Source organism: Monodelphis domestica, chromosome 2 (genome assembly GCF_027887165.1).
Source record: "Monodelphis domestica isolate mMonDom1 chromosome 2, mMonDom1.pri, whole genome shotgun sequence".
In the NCBI taxonomy this organism is placed as follows: Eukaryota; Metazoa; Chordata; class Mammalia; order Didelphimorphia; family Didelphidae; genus Monodelphis; species Monodelphis domestica.
Window position 1 is genome coordinate 443,385,950 of NC_077228.1, and position 22,325 is coordinate 443,408,274.

At 36.5% G+C, this 22,325-nt stretch overlaps 1 protein-coding gene across 4 annotated transcripts in view; it reads right to left on the minus strand.

Annotated features, from left to right (window-relative positions):
• AGPAT4 (1-acylglycerol-3-phosphate O-acyltransferase 4) overlaps positions 1 to 22,325 on the minus strand; it is a 181,669-nt gene that overhangs the window by 149,699 nt on the left and 9,645 nt on the right. Inside the window, exon 1 of one of the 4 annotated variants that reach the window (XM_056814365.1) lies at positions 18,512 to 18,600. The exons of the other annotated variants lie outside the window; for them this stretch is intronic. The gene's annotated coding sequence lies outside the window, so the exon portion shown is untranslated. Of the gene's footprint in view, positions 1 to 18,511; positions 18,601 to 22,325 lie in introns of those variants that run through there. 4 annotated transcript variants of the gene reach the window in all.

Below are 22,325 nucleotides of genomic sequence, written 5' to 3' on the forward strand. Positions count from 1 at the left end.
CCAATTACAGTGACCAATTGGTACTATATCATGGCCAAAGCTCTGTGTTTGCAAGAAATCTGACTAGTAGGAAAGGCATCACAGGAAAGTAGGACAGCTTTGAAAGTTATGTGATGAATGTATTACATGCCTTAAAAAGAAAAGTGAGCTCTACATAAGATTTTCAGTGTCATGTACAATCCCCTCTTCTGGTCTAGAATGCATATGAATATATTTATTTTCCTTGATGTTCATTAAGTTAACTATTTTGAAAAAAAAATTTAATTTAAGTCTAGGAAGAGAAAGAACCTAAACTCCCCCCTACTTCCCCCCCCCCCCCCCCCCCTGTAAGCTTCTTTAGGGTAGGAGCTGGGTTTTTTCAGTTGGTTTTGGTAACTCTCAAGCACAAATGTGTTTTTTATCAGGCACAAAATAGGAACTTAATAAGCATTTGTTGAATGGATAAAGATAAAACAAATTCGTAATTTTGGCCTCACAAGCACAGTGTTCTATCTAATTAAATAAACCAGCTATAGACAACTGGATCAAACTACTAGAGTTGGAAAATTTCCAATACTAGGTTCTCTTCTTTTCTGATCTCCCAGAAGGTTTAGCAGTAATTTCAAGAGGTAACAGCCATTGTCAACCCTCATTTCTGGTAAGGTATGTGGGGGAGGGAGGTAGATAGGGATGGTTTTAAATGTTTATTTCTATGACTTCCATAAAGCAATGCCAAACGAACTTGGACAACTCTTCCTAACTTGATTCATATATAATGGGTCTGCAGAGAGATTTACTAGAAAACAAAATGCACTTAAAGGCTTTCCTGACATGAATCATTTATTGAAGAAAAGGACGGTTAGCTGTTGAGTTGCCCAAAAAAAATTTTCCTTGGATGCTGCTTGTTTCTAGACAGCTGAAATTCAGGCGCAGAGCATCCAAAGAGTTCCTATATGAAAAACAACTAGGATATCCAATTTAACCCAATCTAATGAACATTTATCGAAAATCTATCATGTGCAAAGCCCTATTCTGGGTACCAAGGGAAACAAACTCATAGTTTACTCTTAGGATATTGACAATATCCTAAGAGCCCATTCTTATTCCTTTCCCTCTACCTAAGCTCCAGGGAGCTGGCATCTTTTCCCTTTTACAAGGCATCAGAGCACACAGGAATCTGCAACTGGATAAGTGCAAAGAGCAACAAAGGCATCAGCAGAAAAAGAAATCACTTGAAAGAAAAGAGACCACTTGGCAGTGATTGAGCTGTATTCGGAAGGGAAATGTAAGAGTTAATAAGTCACTCTTGCAAAGAGCTTACAAATGTCCCTATACATAGTTTGAATATTAGCCTTTCAAAAGGCAGTAATCACCCTAGAATTCCTTATTGCTTAGCATTCATTTTACCATGGATGGGAATAAAACTGTCTGTTCCATACCTAACTTACAGCTTCTGGATGTCTTTTCACTTCCTCCTTCCCATTCTGCTGGGGAAAACCCCTAAGACTAAAAATATAATTGTTCCTTGGGAATGTGAAGTGGGAGCAGACTTGGAGTGCTGAAGGGCATAACTCTCCAGTTCAGGAAACAGGCAACCTCAGAGGAATAAACCTAGGGATATCCAAAAGAGGGCAAGTAAAGGACAAAGACTATAAAGCCATCAATTCTTGTGGTCTCAATCTTGAGGTACCCCGCTAGCTCTCGTACAAAATGAGTATTGAAAAAGTAAGTACACAGTGGAACAGCTAGGTGACTCAGTAGACTGAGAGTCAGGATTAAAGATGAGAAGTTCTGGGTTCAAATCTAGTCTCAGATACTTTGTAGCTGTGTGACCCTGGGGAAATCATTTAATCCCAATTGCTTAGTCCTCACTTCCCTTCTGCCTTGGAACTAATATATAGTATTGATTCTAAGGTAAGGATTTAAAAAAGAAAAATTAAGCAAGTATATATTATAAGGGAAGGGATTTATGATTCCTATCTTTCCTTCTTCCACAAAGTTCAGGCTCAAAGTCTGTGGCTGATTGTAGGTGTGAATGTCTTGAATTTTTTTATTTAATCACCAAATGACTTACAGTGCAATCTGGGAGTAGGTATACACTACCCATACAGAGAATACACCAGCACATCAGCATAACGTTTCATAGGTTCAAATAAAGGGTGAATTGGCATGAGCCTGGAATGGATCTTACCCTGTTCTTTTCAACATTTTAATCAATTTTTGAATCAAGGGTCTATGAACTTGCCTTAGAAAAAGATAAAATTGAGGTCCACAGAGTAAAAGTGATTTGTCAAACAGCTAGGTAAATACAGTGGTGGTAGAAACGGGGTAACAGGATTAAGACAGGAGCCCCAGAAAATAGTTGCTGAAGACTAGCTAATCAAGGTTCCATGAACTTGTTTTTAAAAAGTTTTTATAACTATTTGGTTTCCATTATTTTATTTTATGCAAATTGCTCTATATACTTTTGCTAGTTGAATCTCAGGACAAGGTACAGGTATTATTTCTGATTTACGGAAGAAGAAACATGAACTCAAGAGATAAAATGGCTTGTTTGGGGTTTTAAAGTTGGTAAACCAGGTTGGAATTCAGGTCGTACTGATTCTAAGAGCAACCCTATTATTACAATACCATGCTAGACTTTGTAGTACAGACTCAATGGACATAGAAGAGGATGAGCACACTGCTATGTATGTAGAGCAATTTATAAAATTTAACAATTTCTATCATCACTTAAGAGTTCCGTATCCCAGAACCCAAAGCCAATCCTAAAGAAGCAGGTTTGTGGGTGGTTCAACAGATAGAGGACTTAACCTGGGATCAGAAAGAACAGAATTTAAGCTCTAATTCAGAGGGACAGCTCAGTAGCTTGATAGTCAGAAGAGATCCTGAGTTCCAAATCTGGTCTTCTAGTTGTGTGACCCTAGGCAAATCACAAATTCCCAATACCTAGCCCTTACTACTTTTCTACCTTGGAACCATACACAGAACTGATTCTAAGATGGAAGGAAGTGGATTTTCTTTAAAAACAAACAAACAATAAACAAACAAACAAACAACAAAACAAACCCTCTCCCTTAGATATCTACTAGCTGTGTGACCCTGGGCAAGTCTAGACTTCTCTAAAGCTCAGTTTCCCCATCTGCAAAATGAGGACAAGAACAGTGCTTATCTCCCAGGACTGTTGTGAGATGAAAAAGAGAAAGAGAGAATACGCATAAAACATTTTGCAACTTTTGAAGCACTATATAAAAGCTAGCTATCACTAACTCATATACTGTTTAGATACTTTTAGCAACTATTTCCTGGGGCACCTATCTCAATCCAATTACCTCACCTCTACCACCAAGATGTTCATCTAGCTATTAGACAAATTGCTTTTTCTTCTTTGGACCTTAATTTTATCTTTTGTAAAATAAAATGTTTGGAATAGAAGACCTCTAAAATAAGAAGATAGTCCCTTGAAGCCTATACTAAGGGTATTCCAATATTATAACTAATAATGAATTTTGTGCTTTAGTAGGGGATTGGCCGATTTTTCAGTACAGAAACCAAAAATCCTAGCAATAACATGATCAACAAAATGTTTTGGACTGTTTGGCTATCCCTCTGTTGCTGCTGCTCAATAGAGATTCTAATACTATAGGTAAACTTCAGGAAGGATGCAAACTGCAGCATTTGGTAGCTCCAGACTGCAATTAGAAGTCTGGGGATCAAATCGTAAGGGGTGTTAGCAAGAAAAGAAAGTATCTTTGAGGAGAGAAGGTAAGTAGTAGGGGAGTATGAGTGGTGCTTAGGCAGCTGCGTTTTCAAGTCCCTTCCGTCTACAGAGACTTCATCTCCCAAGGTGTTGACTGAAGAGATGAAAAAGCAATATTAATTCTTCACTCACCTAACTCTGGAGAGCCATTGCCAGCATGGGAAAGGAACAATATGAAGAAAGAAGATGCCAGAAATCCTGCTCACTGCAAAGATCAACTGAACAGTCACCAAACAATGTATACAGCATTTGATTCACCTCATAGAAAGTACTCAGATATAGCCATGATTCTTATTTAATCCACTACATCTCAGAGACATCATGCAGAAGCTAAAACACTGAAATGTTAAAAATGAACTAAAAAATTCATAAACTGCATGTGGCCATAAAACAAACTACTATAAAAAATGAAAATAAATGCAAATTATCTTCCTAAACCCAGTGGGGAAAATATAATTCAGATAGAAGAATTTATAGTTGACTTTTTAACAAATTTTCTATTAAAAGAAAAAACAAATCCTTTAAAAATCAAGGTAATTTCTATTCAATGAAAAGCTAACTAGAAGAAAAGATAAATCGTTTAAGTGAGTTCAGTTCACCTACAACTGTGAGGGTTGAAGAGACCTTTGGATAACATCTTGTCCAATCCAAATGAAAAAAACTCTTGGATAGGAATAGTAGTAATAGTAGCAAGAGAAGCAGCAGCAGCAACTGCTGTAGTAATAAGTCATTACTAGCATTTATATGGTACTTAAAGGTTAACACAGGATCTTACAAATATGATCTCATTTAATCCTCACAACAACCTTGAAAGGGAGGTAGTATTACTATCATTTTAGAGATGAAGAAACAGAGGCAAACAGAGATGAAATGACTTACCTCAAATATAGCATAGTGACTGGGGCCAAATTTAAACTCTCTGGTTGCAAGTCAACATTGTTTCCCACTGTACCAACTTAGCTCTGAGTGTGTGTATGTGTGTACACACACATATATACACACATTTTACAATTAAATATATTTTATACAGCTACATATTTGTATACACATGGAGTGTATATATCTATGTGTGTAGGTATCTTCGTCTGTGATTTCACTGGTATAGGTAATTCCCAGTGTAGAAACTTCTTCCATAGACACAGATGACCAGTTCTCTGTAATCTACAGTCTTAGAGTTTCCTAGACTTCTGAGAGCTTGCATCTTAAGGCAATTAATAAACATTTATTTAATGCCTACAATGTCAGGCACTAGGAATTTAAATAAAGGTAAAAATGGTCACTATCCTCCAGATCTCAGTATTATACAGTTCTCATGCATCGTAAAATTTGAACCCAAGTTTTATCAGCAAAGTTGGCCCTCATCCATTGCTGTGCTGCTTCTCCTCTGAGTAACTTAATGCAAAATAATAAAATTCATCCTAGGATCTGAACTTTAATATCAACAATTTGTCAACCTTATTTGGATTTAGTTGTTTTTTTTTAACCCTTACTTCCATCTTCTAATCAATACTATGTATTTGTTCCAAGGTAGGAGAGGGATAAAGAAAAACTAGGCAATGGGGGTTAAGTGACTTGCTCATAGTCACATAGCTAGGAAATGTCTGAGGCCAGATTTGAACCCAAAATCTCCTGTCTCTAGGCCTGAATTTCAATCTATCAAGCCACCTAGCTGCCCAATCTTATGTTTTTATGATAGTAGTAATGTTATTGTCACTCTTCCAAAAAAAAAAAAAAAGAAAAATTGGTTCAGTTGAGAAGAAATGTTTCCAAAGGTATAATTCTCATTTTTCCTGGATCTCCAAATAACAAAATAACTTATTTTTACTCTACAGGTACAAATTGCTCTCTATGAATTATTTCTTTTGATCTTTACAATTACCTAAGAGGAACCTACTACTAGACTGCCTCCATTTTACAGATAAAGAAAAAATATTATCTCCATTTTATAGATAAGAAAACCGTTTGCTACTCTGTAAGCTTAGACAACCCATGTCTCTGACTTCTGTCCAGGCTCTTTCATAGCAAACTGATTGCTCTTTGTATGACTGCCTAATTTCCAAGAAAGCAAAACCTGGCAGAGAGGGAGATCTGGAAACTCAATTCCTTTGCTCACAAAATGCTTATCTTACTTAAGCTGATCTTGGGCTGTTTAAAGAACTCATCCAGAATATGATTACTGACCAGGACAAAACAAAAAGCAGATAAACTCACCACCTTTTAATCTGAAAGTGTGTGTTTTAAACCACTGGAGACAAGATTGGCTATCTCTTACATCATTAAGCAAAAAACAGTCATTTCTGTGGCATTTTGCTATGAGTAGGCTGAATTGACAATCCTTCTTACAGACTTACTACTTGGTTTCTTTCTTGCAACATCTCACCCATAAATCTTTGTAATTATTTCTATAAAAATATTTTGACACAGATATAGATGATGGTAACATTTGGATTCAAAATACACAGCTCCTATACAAAATCTCCTGACTAGTACAGCTTGGGAGGTGATTGGGAACAGCCACTAGCAGAAATAGACCGTGAAACAGAAAAATCTATCTACCAGAGCAGAAGAAAAGAAGGGAAGATAAATTCATTAAATTTATCAAGTACCAATTTTGTTCCAGGCCCTGTTCTAAGTGATTTGCTAATATCTCCTTTGAACCTCACAACAACCATGAGGTGGGTGCTATTATCATCCTCATTTTACAGTTCAGGAAACTGAGGCTAACCAAGAGAGAAATTATTAGAATCTCCCTGACCACACTCTTATGCATAATTAGTGAAGCTTTCAGAAACAAAGAAATGGACTCCAAAGAAAATGATCTATTAAGCATCACGGCCAAAGTATGAAATTAGATATAACACTCACTGCCTGGAACGTTTCTCCATATGATAAGTGAACAAGCAAGGGGAATTAGTGTATATACCCTGAGGATCCAATCCAATAAAAGTATTTGCAAGGCATAAAAATTGTACCTAGACAAAAGAAAAACCAGTCTTTGTCCTCAAAGAGCTCAAATTCTAACAGGGAAGGAGAGAGAAAAACTCAGTATATAAACAGCTAAGTTTATACATGAAGATTTGAGGAATCCAATTGATCTTCTCCAGTAGATGGTATCTTCTATTATTTCTGTTGTCTCATTGATCTTCACTTGACCAGCATCTATAGGATGCTTCCCTACTGCTAAAGACATGCCATGGTCTTCCCCATTCTCCAAAAATCTTCACTTTCTCCATCCATCCTTGTTGGTTATCATCCTGTATCTCTCCTCTTCTTTAAGGTTTATCTCCTCGGAAAGGCCATCCCCACACCACTGAGGCCTCCTCTTCCTTTCCTCTCAATTTGATTTTTAAAGCCTGCAGTATGGTTTCAACCTCAGCATTCAATTAAAACCACTCTCTTCAAAGTTGCCAATAAACTCTTAATTGCTAAATCTAATGGCTTTTTCTCACACTTCATTATTCCTAACCTCTCTGAAGCCTGACACTATCGTGATAGAGAATGACTAAAACAATGAGTATGAAAAGAATAAAAACAAAACTGGACATTACATAATTATAAAGACCAAGGACTTAGAACTGGAAAAGGCATGAGAAAATGTGGACTGTTAATATGCAGGAGTATTACTAGGCTGCTTTTTCCTTCTTTATTAGAAAGGAGATAGATCTCTGAGTACAGAAAAGAAGAGGAATATGGTCCAAAATGAAAGTAATAGAAAAACAAAAGATATCAATAAGAAAAAAATTTAAATAAACGCTACTACCTAGCAAATAAGGAGTCAGTCATTCAAATTGTGAGATCTGGCCAACATGCCCCTTGGATGTCTCCCACTTGATTCATCCTCTCACCATCTTCTTCTCCCTTCTCCCACCACAAACTATCATCCTTACAGCACCATATTTATCAATTTACCATCTTAATTCCTCTTCCAGATTATAAATTCCTTGAGGGACTTTGTCTTATTGTATTCCCCCATTGTAGCCTGCACAAAATAGACTAAACAAATGTTTGTTGGAAGAATTCAATTCCAGTTTGTCAACAGTAACCTACATTTGCCATGCCTTTACCCCTATGGTATATAGGTCTTAAGGGTTTCAGTGATAGGGATGCTAACTCTACATGATCTAAGTGAATCAAGTGACTTATCTAGGCTTAATAGGGGTCTCATTTGGTCATGGAAAGGCTACACTCACTCAGTAAAGAAAAAGAGATGGAAGACTTCTTTGTCATCTATCATTCCACTAGTGGCCTCCCCTCCTCAACTTTACCTGATATAGCATGCCATCTCCCCTAAAAGGAAGTCTCTTTCCCTTTGGGGGAGGACTAGTTTGTCTCTGAGTATAGACACATAATAGTAGTTATTAAGTGCTTATTGATTGACTGAGGTCTTCCTGTCCAGATAACTGATAGGGAATAGGTGATAAGTGCTCCTGACTTCCTAGTACCAAAGGTTGTAGCTCCAGGACACAACTGAAGGTATTATTTATCTACTGTACCAAATGCCTGACTTCTTCATTCCAAGAGGATCCTGTGAGCTTCTCAAGTGGATCTGTTATATTATGAAAGACTACATATTTGATAAATGGGCTAATCATTACTAGGCATTCTGGGCAATGTCTCAAACAGCAAAGGAAAACCAACCAAAATGATGCTTTGTGGAATAACTGGTTGCCATCCTCTAGGATGACAAAAAATGATATATAACATCAAGGCAAAATCTTCAATAAACTGAAGAATTCCTGCTTCTGAAAGCTTTGGGAAAAACAACCCAGATAGCACACATTGCTTATAGTATCTCTGTTCCTGCTAAAACTTCTACTATATTTCCTAAGTCCGATGTCATAAGTACATTTATATGAGGATAATGATAAAGTGGGATCAAGTTCCTCTGGCATTTCAGAGTTCCAATGAGGAAGCACTATTGGCTAGAGCATAAAATAGGCTCTAGTGGTCACAAAGTGGCCAAATCAATTGTGCCCTTCTGAAACACACACAACACGGGCCAGCTGCCAAAGGCATTATTTAGTGAATTGCTCAGAAACAGAGAAGAGTCCAAGAAAGTGAAAGCACAGAAATAACAAGATGATTCACCAGAATTTTAACACTCTCATTCAATAATTGATTAATGAGTCAATAAGACAGAAGAGAATTTATATTTCTCCCTCATAATTTCAAATTTGAAAATTAGGTTAAGGTAAGTCTTAACTATCCCATGAGCTTAAATGACAAATTCAAATTTAGTTTGGATCAACCTTCCCTCATTGGGAAATCACTCACCTATATAATACATTATTTATTATAATAATAACAATACATAATAACCCTTATGTAGTACTTACAATGTGTCAGGCACTGTGCTAAGTGCTTCACAATTATTATCTCATCTGATCCTTATTATCCTGATTTTGCAAATAAGGAAACTGAGGCAAACAGAGTTTTTGTGACTTGCCCAGGGTCACACAGTTATTACACATCCGAGATAGGATTTGAACTTGAGTCTTCCTAACTCCAGACCCAACACTCTATCCACTGTACTATCTAACCAGAAAATCAAAATTTTAAAATGAAGTCTTTTGAAGAACTTTCACAAACTAACAAAGAATGAGATGAACAGAATTAGGACAATAATCTGTATGACATCAATACTGTAAAAACAAATGACTTTGAAAGCTACAAGAACTATGATCAAGTACAATGATTATTCATGATTCCACAGTACCAATGATGAAACATGATATCCATTACCAAGAGATAACAGATTTAGGGTACAGAATGAGATACATGCTTACATTGTCAAGGTAAGAGAAATGAACGTGCTTAGGTTTCTCATTTTCAATTTCTTTCATTTGTTATGTTCTAAGTATACATATACATATATACATAAATACTTTTTTATATTTTTTTTGTATAAGCTATTGTGGGAATTTATTTATTTAAATTTATTTTAAAAATAAATAATTTAATTAATTTAATTATTCATTGAGGGATATTTATTATCAGAAATGGTTTTTTCCCCAATAAGTGGCAGATAGGAGGGAAAAAACAATTTCTGTTCATTTTTTAAATAAAGATATAGGAAGGACAATGCTACAATGTGAAGCAGATATACTTTCAGATAGATGGAGTTACTGAAATAATGTTGCTTCATTACTTTGTTACAATAACTCTCATGAAGGAGGAGTAATGTGTAAATGCATGTAATGTAAAAACAGAACATAGCAATAAAACTGAAAGTGACAAAAATGCATTAACTTGTGTCTGTGTGAACTGGACAAATTAAAGAAATTCTGAACGGGGGTAGGGGACCATATCTATTTCTCTGTCTTCACCAAATCTCTACCCTGTCCTACACGGATGGTCATGGAGAAAGGAAGTTTACTATTATCTTCCAGAAATGTGTTATAAATTACATCTTATTTTCCTTACCTGACTTTTAATTGTAAGGGAAAAAAGGAAGAGAATAAGGGCCTAAATTCCAATGAAAACTATATATAACTCATATAAAAAGTAGGCACTCGATAAATACTTAGTGACTAAATGAAAAGACTGTTGAAATATTACAACCACCAAGGGAGAATGGTACAACTCTTTTTAAAACTTTTCACCTTATTTTTATTAATAACTTGTTGACATCATTTTCATTTAAAATATTTATTCTTCTCTCATCCCCTGGCTAGGGAGCTGTCCCTTGAAACAAAACTGAATAAAAGGAAAAAACAAATCAATAGTACATGTGATATTATACACACACATTATGCATACCATCCTATCTCAATAGAGGTGAGGAATGTATATTTTCTCATCTACTCTCTGGATCCAAATTGGCTGTTTTCTTAATGGAAATCAAAGCAAGATAGGCAAGAAAGAGAAAGGGGAAATGGGGCTGGAGAGATAGACATTTTATATTTAAATTTATATTTATATATCATTTTACATTTATAATTTACATAGAAAATATAAAGTGTGGGATTTTTAAAAGGGTGAGGAAAATATCACATTCACTGACTACACAGAGGCACTAGGGGTTCCAGATATGTTATAAATTACCTTTTTTTTCCCTTGCCTAGTTTCTAATTGTTAGGGAAGGAAGGAGGAAAATAAGGACCTAGATTCCAAACTGTATATAATTAGTATAAAAAGTAGGCACTCGGTAAATACTTAGTGACTAAATGAAAAGACTATTGAAATAGCAAGCTCTATAGCTATCTAAAGCTTAAAGTTAAAGCCTAAAGTTTTCTTAACCAAAGAACCAATAAAACACTTCCATTCTAACTTCCAAAGAGTAGGAAATCCTAGAAAATAAAGGCATGTCCTAAAATATTCCTGATTAAGGATCTAAATGATCTTTTTGGGAAATACTCAAACAAGCCTTCCAAGTGAAAACATTCGCCTGGAAGCCTTGATGCAACTCCTTGTGAATTGGGTGGGCCCAATGTTGTGTAGGAAATGAGTTAGGTTTCAAACCTCCTCCCCAGAGACCACAGTGGTAGTGAAGAGTATGCCTCAGAGATGCTAGTTCTCATTATACCGCCAAAGTTAATATTCCTGTGTAAATGCTACCTGCCAGTCATTGGTCACAGCAAACAAGAGATGCAAATAGTGGAGACTTGGGGCAATGGCAATGGCAATAGAAGAAACTTTCCCCATGACCCTCAATGTACTTGAGAACCATAAGAGAAGCAGCAGCCTATTCCAGAGAGTGTGGAGACAGAACTGACATTCAACCCCCTCCTGAAGACTATTCTCCATGTCAGAAAAGAAAGAAGTAAAGGAGTCACCAAGGATCTTTCCTTGATTAGAATATAAATAAAATGCAGGTTCTTCTAAAATTGAGTAATTCAAACTATCATTTTTAGGTTTCTTTCATCAAAAAAAAGGTTCAGGCTAGACATTGTACTTTTATCTGCTAGATAGTGTCTATAAGTTCTAAAACTAGGCATAACATCTCTAAAAGGGTATCATTCAATGAAAATTGGCAATTCGGTGATAGAGAGAAAAACACAATGTTTGGAAAAAGGAGTCAAGGGAATGAATCCCTCCAAGCATCACTAACAAAACATAATCTCTTGTGCTAATCTAAGTACTGTATAATGCAAAGTGCCTTCACACGCCCAGATTGATTCAATATAAATACTGCTTAGTACACACGCCCAGTAGTGTACATTCCCTCTAATGCTTAGTCTGTACTGTGAATCTCTGGTGAGAGAGGGATAAAGATGGTGACCTAGCCACCCAATAATACTAAATGGTATGTATTTTTTGTGAAAGAAAGACCCCGCTAGTACCTAGCTACTGACTGATCCTTGATACTTTTTCCTTGCAGGGTGACTGGTTCCTTTGAGTCATAGAATCATGGCTCTGGACCTGAAATGAACTTCAGAAGCCTGGCCTCCTCATATATTTATAGATAATGAGACTGAAGGAGTTTAAGGGCAAAAGGTTGTGTCAGGCACAGAATTTGAACACAGATCCTCTGAATCCAAAGCCTCTTTGTACTGTACCAAACTTCCATGTGAAGATATATTACTAAATACTTCCATTATAATTACTAGAAACAAAAGAGATGTTACCTGAAAAGTAGATTATTTTTTGGTCAGTAGCTACCTCTGAGACACTTGTCTCTTAGTACCTCTTAGTAATGAATGACCTTTATATTTCTTGAGGATAAGGGAAAAAGTTTTATCACCTTCTCTCATCTTTCCAGAAACCAGTTCAGGCAATCAATCAATGGGTTTGGGGCTGCTGATTTCCCAGGACTGAACTGGGATTTTACCTGTGTAGAATATATGGTAGCATACCTACCAGGATTCATTTTAAGGAAACAGGATATGAGCATAACAGATGATCACAAGGACAGTCTGACACATACCAGATCCTTGTCCCCATAGTTATTATCCTCTATAGTCTGCCATTCAAATGATTAGTGTTACAGACACTGATGCTCTCTTCTAAATAACACACTAGACTTCTCCCCTGGAATGGGAAATGGGTCAAGGAAAATCCATGTCACAATGTCCATCTTTCAGGCACAAAAGACTGATTCATTTCCTTCTTGTAATTATTTTTCTTCCTACGGTTCTGAGGTCAGAGGTCTGAATACATAGTTTTCCTTCCAGGAGTTTCCACGTACAGAGTCCTGAATATTGGATTTCATCTGGTAAATCTATTCATAAATCCCACCAAGGCAGTCAAATTATCTGTACTATTTAAGTCAGGACTTGGGATTTCATTGGTACAGCGTACTCAGCAGAATAAATTCCCTCATCAATGAAGATTACTTTTTCTGAAACTTAAGAATGTTAGGGAACTGTTAGGAACAGCTTCAGGTTAAGTGACATGCCCAAGGTCCCAAAGCTAATATTATCTAATGATAGATTTGAATTCAGGTATTCCTGACATCAAATTCAGCATGATCCACTACATGACTGTCCTGCTGTTATTCTGAGAATAGAATATATTATGGCATATCCATTCACCAGTCTGTAGCAACAAAAACCAGGGATCAGGAAGTAGAAGACTTGAGTTACTGGATCATTTAGTGTGAGTATTTGTGTGCTTCTGGGCAAGTAAATTCAGTCCAATTCAACAGAATTTGTTAAGTACCATAGACGCATATTGGGGCAGCAAGGTGACTCAGTGGATAAAAAGCCAAGCCTAGAGGCAGGAGATCCTGGTTTTAAATCTCTAGTCTTAGATATTTCCTAGCTGTATGACCCTGGGCAAGTCACTGAACCCCATTTATTAGCTCTTACTACTCTTCTGCTTTGGAATCAATATGGATTCAGACATATCAGGGAAGAGTTTTTACTTTCTTTTTTTAGAGAAGAATATTAAAAGCCTCTTTTTCACTTTCTCTAGAAATATTAAATATTTCTCTAATTTCTAGACTTTTCCTTCTTTAAAACCATTTAGAAGAGACTATATAGTGCCATAATTGGAGTGTTTGGAGTCTAAATGTAGATTGAAACAAACCATTTTTCAGTTTATTTCCTTCATGAGTTTTTTTCTTATATAAGTAGTATGTGTCTTCTTTTACAACTTGACACACATGGAAACATGTATTACATGATAACACATGGATAATCTGTGTCATATTACTTGCCATCTTGGAAAGGGGAAGAGAGGAGAGAGGAATAGAATATGGATTGCAAAATGTCAGGAAATGGTTATTAAAAATTATGTCTACATGTAATTGGGAAGAAATATACATTTTTTTAAATAAGCAGCATAGAAGGGCAAGAACAAAAAGTCTTCCTTGGGGAAATGTTTTAAGAGTATAGAACAAACACTGAACAAATAAAACTTTGCCCTCCTCATCCCTTGAACTAAGATTGATGGGACAAAGCTTTCTTTTCTGTTCAGAAAAGATCAAGATATAGAGCACAGGGCAAAGAACCTTTTGATTACTCAAGGAAAACAATTGAAGAGAGTGGTCTAGGATGAAAAAGCAGTTATTGATTGACTGTTGTTCTATTTGTTAAAGTAGAATATTAACCTCCAAACTATTTTTTTAATCTTTATCTTCAATCTTAGAATCAATATTGTCTATTGTTTCTAAGGTTGAAGAGTGGTAATGGGTAGGCATTGGGATTAAGTGACTTCTACAGGGTCATATGGCTAGGCAGTATCTGAGGCCAGATTTGAATCCAGAATCTCTAGGCCTGGCTCTCTATTCAGTGAGCCACCTCCCTGCCCCACAAACCTATTTTTAATATGATATTTTTTGTGTTCAATATTGTTGTAAATATTTCATCAAATTGTTTTGATATCCGTATGGGGGAATTAGCTAGTTTGGACTCTAAACTCTAACTCTCTAAAATCAAAATGCTTGGATAAAGAATAAGAATTAATTTAAAAAAGTGTTTCTGGAGATTTGTACCCAAAGTGCAAAGACAGTATTCGTTTATTTGTTTTTTCCTTGACATTATCTACTATTTTCCAGACACTTTAAACTTTTGAGCCTCAGTTTCCTCATCTGAAAAATAGATGATTTGTGTTAGAAGGCTATTCAAGACTGCTCCAACAAAGGAAACTGGACATTACTAGTAGGAGAGATAGAACCTGGAAAGGGTTAAGTCTATCCAGGAAGAACAGATGACTGACAGTATTTCATGTTGTAAGGAGGTCAAGAAAGATGAGAACTAAGAAAATTCCATTTGATTTGGCAATTAACATCATTAGTAACTGTGGGGAAGATGGCTCCAGTTGAATGATTAGGTTGGAATTCTGAGTGTTGAAGGTCTAGAAAAGAGTTTAAGGAGAGGAAGTAGAGGCCTTGAATGCAGATGGCTCTCTCAAGAAGTTTATTCAAATGTGGGAGAAGAGATAGTGGCTGATTGCCAACAAGAATGACAGAATTAAGTGAGAAAATTTTTTAAGAATGAGAGAGACATATTGGTAGAAACAGAGGACAAGTCAATAGATAAAAAAGAGATCAAAGATTAGAAAGTGGGTGGGGATGATAGTTGGGACAATCTGCTAAGGAAGCCAAGATGGGACCATTTCAAAAGTGACTGTAAATAGTCACTTGGGAAAGCTTTGGGGGAAAAAGGTCAACTCTTCAATAGAGAATTAAATGAAGGAGATAGTGGCAGAAAATGTCTAAGTGGTGTGAGATGAAGAAGAAGGAAAGAGAGGGAATTCTTGGTGATTTTTTTGTTTATTTTTTATAAAGCACATGGCAAAGTCATTGGCAAAGAAATTGGGATGGTGGGGTTCCATGGGAGGTTTGAGAGATGAGAAGTTTGGAAATAACCCTTGCAGAAAATAGGACAGTGAGTAAATTAGGGAAGAACAGAATGGCTGTCTTTTTTACAAGGAAGGCCCAGTTGAAATCAGAAAAAAAACATATTCATTGCAAATTAAACCACCACAATTTGGGTGAAATGTCATTTATATTGTTTTAATAGTAAAAAATGAGAAACCCTGTAGCCCAGAGGATAACTACTCAACTTCTATGTTAGTGAAGTTCAATTCAAGGCTCAGAAAACTTGAAAGCACCTCAGAATGTGAATGGGTAAGACAGATTGGCATATCCAAAAGAGGCTAAGATCTGATCCGAGAAGATCTGGATTTGAGCCTCAAATATAACACTTTCTAGCTGTGTGACCTTAGATAAGTCACTTAGGGAATGCATGATAAAGTCTGTTCTGCCTACGTACCTACCAACAAATCTACAGATTTAGTGAAAATATTAAATTAGAAAATAATGATAAGGGCAACTAGGTGGCTAAAAAAAAAGGGAGAGGTGGGGGTAAGGACAAAAAAATCTGAGAGCTGTCAGAGGACTCAAGTATTTTCAGACAAAATTGTCACACAAATAAACCTCGAAGTTTACTTCTAAAATTTAAGGAACATAGGATCAGAGGTTTAGCACTGAATCACACCTCAGAGACAATCTCTCTTCCAACTCTCTCATTTTATAGATATAGAACTTGGGCTCAAAGCGGGGAAGTGATTTGTTCCACAATACATGAGTTACAAATGGCAGATCTAAGACAGAATCAAAGGCCTCTAACTAAATCTTAGGCTTCTTCAATTATAATATGTGACTTCTGTTCTGTTACTTGAAATCTACTAAAAAATAAACCAAAAAACTCCAAAAATTCTCTATAAAAATAAACTTTTATTCCAAAATTTTGTAGTTTGAAAGTAAAAAGTGCCTGATTAGACAAGTATTAAAGCAGTAGGTATACATACATATATACATACATATATATGAGACTGTAGAAGCCAACATGTATAGAATTCTGTAGAGTAGCAATAATTTAATTCTAGTGATCACAAAATGTAGGTAAACAGCAGACCATCCAAGACCAATTTTACTAAGACATTCACAGAGGCAGTTAGTGGCTCAGTAGATAGAGCACCAGGCCTAAAGATAGGAGATTCTGGGTTCAACTGTGGCCACAGACACTATCTAGCTGTATGACCCTGGGCAAGTTACTTAATCCCAATTACTGAACCTTTACTGCTCTTGTAACTTAAAGCTGATATGTAATTAGTATTGATTTTAAGACAGAAAGTAAGGGTTTAAAAAAACAACAACTAAGATTCATATCAGAGTCTACAGGAAGATTTCAAGAGTTATTTTCATTTCTATAGAAAAGGGATACATTATTTTCAGGCATTTTCTTGAACACTTAGAAATACTCAAGTAGGCTGCTGTGGTGATATGGTCATTTAAAAAATAGTAAGGTCCTCTTTAGATCTGTTGCTGATAGTGGCATTCTAGAGAAAGGAGAGGGAGGAAGAAGAGGAACTAGAAGAAACATATGCGTAAGAGTATATGAAAGTATATGTATCGTCTATGTTTCTTCTTCAAAACTGGGGCAGGGGGTAGCTAGGTGGCTCAGTGTATTGAGAGCCAGGGCCAGAGATGGAAGGTACCAGATTCAAATCTGATCCCAGACACTTCTTAATGATAGGGAAGATTCTACACAGAGTTGAAATGGAATGATGGAGAAGCAAGTGACAGACAGGGCAGTTGGAATGTTGGAGGCAGAAACTGCTGGGAAAATAACCAATGCCTGAGAGTTCAGTTCTGAACCTTGGACTGAAAGCAGCTCCCCCTTTCCTATCTCAGGATTTGAAACCCACCATTTTCCTGAGGATTTCCCAATCATATATGATGCCCACATTGACTGTGAATTGATCATGCTTCTTTGCCATCTCAGGACCTGTGTGGACTGACTGAGCATTCAGCTGCCTGAAAGGGTGTACCCCGGAGGGCAGGCTGAGTCAGTCCTAAAGACAGAAACATCTCCCTCTGTGTCAGCTATACTTAAAGACATTCATTGTTTCTTTAACATTAGATTAAGATAGCCAGCATAGTAGAAGAAGAAGACAGAGAAAGTTTCCAGGCTGGTCCTTTTGGCTGTCAGCCTAAGCCGAAAGGACCCATCATCAATCTGTGTTTTAGCTTAGGGAACTCCTGTTTGATCTCTTCCCCAACCCCATCATATGGTTATCCTATCCCAATAAATAGTGTTTGCTTTTTCAGTAGCAGTCAGATCTTTAAAGCAGAGATAACAAGGTTGGTGGGCGGAGGTTTAGACCAGGAGGAAAATCTCTATCAGAACCAGGTAAATTAGCAAAGTCCTGGTTCAGACTTCATTGATCTTCCTCCAGCAAGGGGTTTTACCTGAGGGTCTCCCAGGAGGATTAGGTCTTGCAAAACTTTCCTAATCACCCATCATTCTCCACTCTAATGGTGTGCCCAGATCTGGTATAGATGTCTGCTTTACCTGTGTCTTCATTGTAATAGATCAAGGGCAGAGGGCAGCCTTCAGCTCTCTGTCCAGACAGGAAGTTAATACACTTGGGAGGTTAGATCATCAACACATTCTGACCAACCTTTAAACCATCACCCCAGGGGTTCTTCACCTTTCCTTTTAACATTAGCTGTGTGACCCTGGGAAAGTCACTTAATCCTAGTCCTTATACTTCTTCTGCCTTAGAACCAATACACAGTATTTATTCTAATATGGAAGGTAAGGGTTTAAAAGAAAAATTGTTTTTAAAACTGGGGCAGATATCGAAGAAATACAGATTTTAAAAAATCAGCAACAGAGAATGCCACAGATGTTATTGTGATCTTAGAAAAATACCCAATGCAGGAAAAATTGGGACGGGAAGGGTATCATTAGACCAACACTGCAGTTCTTGAAATTCCTAAAGATGACATGTGAAACCAGCATCTATTTAACTGTGGAAAATTTGTGGAATAGAGTTTCTTATCCTGTTTGGGCATTAGTTTGGTTAATGGTTATTTACTTCAAATGTGGTTCCTTTCTCCATGGATACAGATCATAACACTTCTCTCTACAACTTAAGGAGACAGTCATCAAGAGCAGCTTCACTTCATTCTCTATAGCAGAAATGAAATGGAAAAAAAGCAGTATCAATCATACAAGAATATAACGGAATATCATTCCACTGTTTTTTCAGTTATGCCCAATTCTTTTATGACTCTATTTGGAGTTTTCTTGGCAGAGATACTAGTATGGTTTGTCATTTCATTCTTCAATTCATTTTCTAGATGAGGAAACTGATATAAACAAGATTAAATTACTTGCCCCAGGTCTACACACCAAGTAAGTGATGGAGGCTGGATTTGAACTCAGGAAGATAAGTCATCCTAATTCCAAATCAAGTCCTCTCTACACTGCTCCACCCAGCTGCTCTATTCCACTGTAAGAAACAACTAATATGAAGAATTCAGAATATTAACTGATGAAAGTATAAGTATAATTTTAGCTAGGAATTTAAGGTTTACAAAGCAATGCAAATTATCTCATTTAATTCTCACAACAACCCTGGAAGGCAGGTGCTATTTCCCTTATTTTATGAAAGAGGAAGCTGAGACTGAGAAACATTAAGTCTCAACCCATGGTTACAGAGTTAGTAAGGGTGCAAGCTGGAATTCAAACAGGTTTTCCTGACTTCCAGTCCAGTGCTCTTAACTCAATACTTTGGAGAGAGGTTGCACTAGGAGTAGTAGTTGAATTTCATAGGATCTCTTCTCTCCTCCCATTCCTGGTCAGTCTTTTCAAGCTGAGCGTCCACCCTCAGAAGATTTCAGGGAAGCTATTCTTCAGCCTACAAGAGGTTTGGATCTTTCTAGGTCTAAGTGGCATGATCTATTAGGAAGCTTCCAGAGGCATGCTGGCAAAAGTGTGATGCACATGCCCTGTTGTGCAGGAGGGGGCTTCTCCGTTCCCCCTCCTCACAATTGAAGGCATGCCCTTTTGACATGCCCCTTCCTTTTGGGCTTCCCAGCAGCCCAATGTGCGAACACTTCCTCCCACCACTGTCTGAGGTAATGGGGTTTGGGGGTTTCACAAGCAGCTTGAAGGTGCAGTCTGATCAGGCTTGTAATCTCTAAAAGGGTCACCGGTGCTGTTCCAGAGTGACGATGAATTTGCTGTTGCAAAAATCCCATGTGTGTAGACTACATTGGTTTCCTATTTTGTACTACTTTCAGGTAAAAACCAAAGCAAGAAGAGCTTAAGAGGGTGTAAAGAAGCTGACAAGAGGGGAGCTACTGGGAGACAAGGTTTGATGACAGATATTAACTAGAGCAGATGAAGAAATCAGGCAGAGCTGAGAAATCACTGACCTAAGAATAGAGAAAGACAGAAAATAGATTGGTTCCAATGCAAGCATAGGAAGGAGAGAGGTTTAGAACCAAAATCTGAATATTAGATTCTAAAAAACTGTCAACAGTACAACTGGGGATTAAGGAATGAGATAAGCAAATAGGACAAAAACCTACCCATCTTCCAGACTACCTATTTACTCCCCATGCTAAGTGCTATTTTGATGTTGACCTTATGTTTCCTTATTATACAAAGAAAGGAGATAATGGAGTACATGGGAGAAAAGTATGTTTGGAGGCAGATAGAAAGGACCTCAAAAGCATCTTTTATTCCAGAGAGTTTTCACCCCCAAAAAAGGGTTCCCCTTCAAAGTAAAGTTCATCATCAATATTTTCAAGTGGTTCTTCATAAACTCACAGGACTAGAAGAATGATTGAAAAGCTACCTAGACCATCCATACACAGAAAAGGAGATTCAATCATTTTCCTAGGGAACCTGTATATTTAGTGTAGGCAGCTTCTCTGACAACTCTGAAAGCCTTTTCCTACTTTGTTATTAATCCTGCCCTGAGTGGAAAGCATTAGCAAGAACACAACTTCTCTCAATGAATATAATTTGAATTTTTTAATCCTTAAGCAGTTTTAAATATTTTATGGATTTAATACTCTAACACTTCAAATTAACATCAAATTTGTAGCAATTATTTTCCTACAAAGGCAGAAGAATTTTCAATCACATTCATAATCCCAACTTTGGGTGATTTAATTAAATAAATCCTTGAATCGACCAATAAAAAAGCTACAAATTAAGAGTCCACAGGTACTCTGGGTATACAAAGACAAGAGTTTCAACCTTAAGGAGCTCATATTCTAAGCTTCAGTTTGAGACTGATTTTCACGTGATTCAATGAGGACTGGTACAAAGGATCAAATGGGATAATATACACAGCACATTATAAACCTTAAGTGTTAACCATAATGATATCATCATCATCATTGATTCATTATAAAGTTCCTAGTACTGGTATCTATGAATATAAACTTCCTCTGTATCATTATAATATTCTATCATATCCTAAGGAAGAGTGGGAAGGAGGAAGTTAAAATATATGCAGTACCTATATTTTCCATTATAGATCTAAAACTATTTTAATTTTAAAACAAATTATAAGACAAGAAAAAAATAAATTCAGTTTGCTTATCAAAAGTATCTGTCTTAAAATTATAGTTTATTCAGTTGATAATTATTAATTTGACTTGCAATTATTTGAATAAGGAGAACAAAATACTGCATCAGAGCCTGACACACCCTAGATCATTTCTCTGATAAATACAACCACAGAGAAAACTTTGCACAACAACCCTCTGATTTTTAAATACATGCTAAACTCATAGAAAATAAAGATAAGCATTGCTTCATCTTTAGCATTAGCCACATACATAACAGGCTCTTAATGCCTATTTAATGGAACTGAGAGCTGTACTGCATAATTATCTTCGGTGTAAGGGAACTATAATTTTTAGATGCTATTGATACATAAAAAATTTTCCTATTGAGAAAAAGTAGGTGGAGATTGAGACATGAGGCAATAAATGTTGGATATCACAGAATCTCAAGAGTTAGAAAAGACTCTAGTCCAAACCTGGGCAAAAATCCCTTGTAGCATATTCTTCATAAGTGATTATATAGTCTCAGAGGTTTCAAAACAGCCCTTTACCACTTTTGAAAAGCCCTAATGGTTAACAAGTTTTCCTCCTTCCTCTCCACAACTTTTAAATCTTTCTCTTTATAATTTCCATTCACATTATTCCTAGATTCTGTTACGGTGCAACCCTACAGGGGTATACCTGGATGGGAATTAAGGTGAGCAGTATATAACTATTCAGGTGTTGGGGGCAGAGGGTAACAAATTAAGTAGAGATGCGACCTTTAGACCAAGGCTTATCTGAAGATTGTAAGATAAATAGTAGAATAGCAGGGAAGGGTGATGATACTCTATCAAGTTGTTCCTTACATTCTGATCTCAGAACCTTTTTATACTCTTAAAAACTACTGAGGAGGGGGTGGCTTGGTGGCTCAGTGGATTGGGAGCCAGGCCTAGAGATGGGAAGTCCTAGGTTCAACTCTGACCTCAGACACTTCTTAGATGTGTGAGCCTGGGCAAGTCACTTAACCCCTATTGCCTAGTCCTTACTACTCTTCTGCCTTGAAACCAATATACAGTTCTGATTCTAAGGGAAAAGGTGAGGGTTTAAAGAATAAAATAAACTACTGAGGACCCCCAAAGAGATTTTGCATATGTGGGTTTTATACCTATCAACATTTTCCATAATATAAATTATAAAAGATAATTTTTAAAAATATTGTTCCAAGTTAAAAATTTAAAAATCATCATATTAATATAATAATTTTATGAAAAATCACTTTATTTTCCTAAAAAATCAATGAGAAGAGTGAAATTGTTTTGCATATTTTTGCAAATTCTTTAA